General features: G+C 37.8%; 1 pseudogene; it reads right to left on the reverse strand.

The window, feature by feature from the left end:
* Positions 1–420: 420 nt before the first annotated feature.
* Positions 421–1421, reverse strand: LOC148112675 (E3 SUMO-protein ligase KIAA1586 pseudogene; annotated as a pseudogene).
* Between the last annotated feature and the right edge of the window lie 4044 nt (positions 1422–5465).

Raw genomic sequence — 5465 nt, forward strand, 5'->3', positions numbered from 1 at the left:
CACCAAAAAATGTAGAAACTGTAGTTTATTTGTGGTGTCTTGCAATTGGCTACTAGTTTTTAAATGTTCACAGTCCATGTCGTTTCTGTACATTTTTTATGATGCTTCCTGTAAATCTTTCCCGATGAAGTCCAACAAATCAATGATTTTCTATGAAGTTTATATTTCTGAAGGTTTCTGAAGTAATTAGTCCATCAACTTTTTTGTATGGGCCTTTTTCTTTTGTAAGCAGTTCAATGCTTTTATTGATCTTCTTACCAGTTTTTCAGCCTTTATTATGTCCATATTGCGTGCTTGCAGTGCAGTTGAAAGAAGTGAGATTTCATCAAAAATATCGATCATCAACGCCAAATCATTTAAAAAATATTTATTTTTCAGATGGGCAGCCATACCTGAGTATTTTGCAATGGTATGAAAATACTAATGTAGCACTGGATAAGCACGCCACACAGCTATGGTTGTCCTTAAACTACAGGCAGCCCATCTTGGCCCAAAAACTCTACCAATCCTTATGATGTTAATGTCAAGTTCTACGGATATTTTGTCAAGTTCAATTCGGTTCTTATTGGATTGCTGAAAAATGGAGCATTGCTTATCAATAAATATTTTAAAATGATTTACTTGCTTTATTTCCTTTATGGTGTCATCTAAAACAAGTTGGAGGCGATGGTTCAAGCAGTGCCATATGATGATGTTTGGAAACTCTTTTGCAATTCTGGTGTTCACTCCAGATTTTCTCCCAAGTGTAACGCTGGCACCATCAGAGCAGAATGCTATTAATTTCTTTTGTAGGTAGTCCTGGGTAAATCCAACCTTACATAAACTTTCAAAAACTGCAGAACATATTGTCTCTGCATCTTGTTTCTTCAATTCAAGAAGCTCGACAAAAATTGTTGGTGGGTCCTCTCAGTCCTCAACTTTTATGAAAACTATCAAAACTGGTTTGCAGGATACTGTTGAGGCTTCATCAATGATCAGACATATTTTCAGATTGTGTGCAATGATGCTGGTAAACATTTGGGTTTTAATTTCGTTTGCAATGCACTCAACTATTTTCACAACCATTGGCCTTGAATGCAATCCTACTCCCAGATCTACTCCTTTTTCAGTTTGTAATTCTATCAATTCCTCTATACTTGAAATTGGTCTGCATGTTTTTGCCAGGCTGTAAACAGTTTTGAACATTTTAGAAGTGGTACCATATTGCCTTTCAGAAATCTTGTCTATTGCTTTTGTTATGGCTTCTTGCTCTGCTTGTTTTACATTATCTCTAATAATGTATTGTGTGATTTCGATATGAAATGTTCTCTCATTTTCTTCCTTAGAGTTGCCTACTGCACTTCCTTGTTTTTCTCAGCTGCCTCAGTCTTGAAAAGCTTCCACTCTTTGGACACTTGAATGCCGCTCTTTATTGTGGTCATGTTTCGCACTGTACTTGCAACCTAGTTTCTTGTTTGAAACTTCCAACCCATCATACTTCTCTTGGAAGTTGCTGTACTGTTGCATGGTCCAGCAGTCTGGAAGAATGCTTTCAATTTCGGGCACAGCAGGTGACTCAATACTTGACTTGTTGCTTTCTCCGGTTTCTTTTCCATAGAATAGAATAGAATAGAATAGAATAGAATAGAATAGAATAGAATAGAATAGAATAGAATAGAATAGAATAGAATAGAATAGAATAGAATAGAATAGAATAGAATAGAACAGGGTAGGGCAGGGCAGGGCAGGGCAGGGCAGGGCAAGGGCAGGGCAGGGCAGGGCAGGGCAGGGCAGGGCAGGGCAGGGCAGGGCAGGGCAGGGCAGAATAGAAAATTAGAATTGAAATTGAAATTGAACTTAGAATTGGAAGAATTAGAATTAGAATTAGAATTAAAATTAAAATTAGAATTAAGATGGAAGGGACCTTGGGGGTGTTCTAGTCCAGCCCCCAACTCAAGCAGAACAACCTATACCATTTTAGATAAGATAAGTCTAGACTCTTCTTAAAAACATCCACTACTTCACGGGATCTTGATTCTATGCCTATATACAACCCAGGATTGTATTAGATTTTTTGGCTGCTGCTGCATATTGCTGGCTAATATTCAAATGATCATCCACCAGGACTCCAAAGTCCCTCTCACAGTTACTGTTTTTGAGCCAACTCTTGACTAATCTGTTGTCAGGCCTAGAAGCCATCTTTTATATTGGGCCTTCAGGCCTGCCACATTTTCTACTGTGGGAAAATGGGAGGGGGGTTGTATGGAGTATGGGTGATATATAGTCAAAATAACATTCCTTTCTCAGAGAGTCAAGGATGTCTTGCCCTGACCCCTGGGGTCGGATGACTGGGAGGCATCTCCACTTGGGATATGTATGATTGGACCATGTGATGGACATGTGAGTGCTGGGTAGGGACTTGAACTTTCACTTGGGTGGGGAAAACATGGAAACTTTCTGATTCGGGTTTTCCCAGATTGCCAATATGACATCTCTAATAAAATGGAACTTTGAGGAATCTTGAGCCTTGGAGTCTTTTTTTGTTAGGGGTGTTACTTGGAACCCTTATATCTGTACTTATACCTTTTATTTTTCTTGCCTAAATGTAAAGCTTTGCTTTTCTCCACATTAAAATTCATTTTGTTGGATAGGGCTCTTTGTTTAAGTTTGTCAAGATCTTTTTGGATCCTGAGTTTGTCTTCTGGAGTGTTGGCTATTCCTGCCAGTTTAATATCATCTGCAAATTTGATGAGTTCCCCTTCTATTCCCTCATATAAATAATTTATAAAGATATTGAAGAGTGTGAGGCAGTAGTGGATTCCACTTACCTTCGCTACCAGTTTAGAATTGTGAGCACGCACATGCACGCACTTGCTTCGCTTGTACGTGGTGCTTCTCTGCATGCGCAGAACCTTTCGCTGGTCTCTAATTTAGTGACTTTATCAAAGAATGAAATAAGATTGGTTTGGCATAATCTCTTTTTAACAAATGTGTGATGGCTACTAGTTATAACTTTATTTGCTTCTAGTTGTTCGCAGATCTGTTTTTTGATTATCTTTTCCAGGATCCTCCCAGGTATTGAGGTTAGGTTGATTGGTCTGTAGTTTCCTGGGTCTGCTTTTTCCCTTTCTTAAAGATGGGAATCACATCAGCCGTTTTCCAATCCTCTGGTATTTCCCCTGTGCTCCAGGATTTTTGAAAGATTTGGTACAATGGTTCTGAGAAAACATCTGCCAGCTCCTTCAGAATTCTGGGATGTAATCTGTCAGGTCCTGGTGATGTCAGGCTTGATTGGTCTGTAGTTTTCTGGATCCATTTTTCCTCTTTTTTGAAAATGGGAATCATGTTTTTTCAGTCCTCTGGTAGTTCCCTGATGCACCAGGATCTTTAAAAGATATGGTTCAGTGGTTCTGAGATCACATCTGTCAGCTCCTTCACAACTCTGAGATATAATCCATCTGGTCCTGGTGGTTTGAACTTGCCTAGAATGGTTTTTTCTTACCATTTTTTTCTGCCTATTTTGATTTGTATTCCTAATATATCCTTTACAGTACTATTTTGATAGGTTGAGCTATTTTTTTTGGTTTTGTGTCTTTGATTTTGATTTTGATTGTGTCTTTGTCTCCTCAAAGCCTTAGATTTAGGAAAATAAATCTCACTTCTTTGAAGCATGATTTTTCTCATGGCTTTTCCCCAAATGCTTTTCTTTTCCTTTACATAAGCGCTCAAAATACATCTCTGTGTTTAGCAACTGAAAGCTGCTACTTAAACTACACAAAGAGTTATTTTTATCTGAATTGGCTGCTTTCAAGGCACTCTAAAAATAGAAATATTTGTTACACATTTTGCTTGCAATTACAGCAGACAGAACCAAGAAAGATGAAAATGCAAAGGAAGATGCCTGGAAGCTGGTTTAGGGGCAATTTAGAACTCCTAGAAGCATTTTAGGATTCCTCAAGGAAAATCTTCCTTCATCACTAAAAAGATTTGGTCTATATAGAGAACCACACTTTTAGAGTGGTTTCTTAGAAACCATGTCTTCTCATCTTAGATTAATATTGGTCTTCTCACTCTTAAAGAAGGAAGCTCCCCTCAGACTCAGGCAGATACCCTACTGTGGATGTTCTGAGCACAGCTGCAATTAAACAACTGACTTTTGAAGCTTTTTAATCAAGGACAGTCAAATGGAGTGGTCAAATAGAAGTCTAGCTGACAGCTATGACAATGTGACCCAAGCCCCAATGTGAGCACACACTGCTGTATAGAGACACACCTCTATACTTAATTCTTGAGTTTGTCCACCTAAAACAGGGCTGTCAAACTCCCCACTGGCCACACCCATGCCTGGTTTAACAAAGGGGGGGAAAGTCCCGATACATCACGTGATGTCACCATGACAATGTGAGTTTGACACCTCTAACCTAAAGCATCAAAGAAATGATGTCAGCTCATTTCTTAAAGGCACAGTAACACACCTGATAGTTGATATGTTTTTTCTTTTAATTCAACAAAGCAGAACAAGATATTGCAAAGAAACCAGAAATCTTTATTGGGATTTATGGACAATACATTTTTTAAAAACCCACATGATATATTGATTTTATATATGGTAACTGCAGCAAGAGTATTGTATGTACAACAATGTATATGCATAATGAAATCCATAGTGGAGGAATGGATTGTGAAAATGTCAGAATTTGCAGAAATGGCAAGACTGACTTATTTGGTGAGAGAAAACAAAACAAAACTTTTTCAAATAATTTTTTTTATAAATTTTTTAGAAATAGCAAGGAATTGACATATTTTCTGGATTTGGAGATTAAGAAAGGTATCTATTAAAGGAGGAACTAAACATATTAATCTAATATCTAAGAGGGAAGAAGGAAAATAAAATTATCCTTATCTGTTGAAAAGAAGGTCAAATATCATATATTCTTTAAATTTAGGGTTTTTTTTCTTTTTTTCATTTCTTGCACTTTTCCATTTTTACTCTTTTTTTCAGTTTCTCTTTCATGGAAAGAGTTCCCAATAAATACTAATAAACAAAAAAAAAAAAAAACAAGAGGAAAAGAGGAATGCAATTATCTTGATGTAAGCTGCTCAGAGTCACCTGAACTGTGAGCTGGGCAGCAAATAAATTTGATAAATATTTCAATTTTTAATTTTTTTCAATTTAATTCAATTTATATGCCGCCCCTCTCCGAAGACTCAGGGCGGCTCACAATACATTTAAAATCCTAATAAAAAACATTTAAAAATTAAAAACATTAAAACATTAAAACTCATTCATACCATTCATGGCTGGATCTCGCCAGATCGCAAGAGCGAGATCAACGGCCCCAGGCCTGCCAGAAAAGCCGCTTCACCGCTTTTCGGAAGGCCAATAGGGTGGGGATGGTCCAGACCTCAGGAGATAACTGGTTCCAGAGAGCTGGGGCAGTCACAGAGAAGGCCCTCCCCCGCGGGCCTGCCAGCCGGCATTGTTT

The sequence above is a fragment of the Pantherophis guttatus genome, chromosome 8, assembly GCF_059756535.1.
Source record: "Pantherophis guttatus breed Tessera chromosome 8, ASM5975653v1, whole genome shotgun sequence".
NCBI classification, from domain to species: Eukaryota; Metazoa; Chordata; class Lepidosauria; order Squamata; family Colubridae; genus Pantherophis; species Pantherophis guttatus.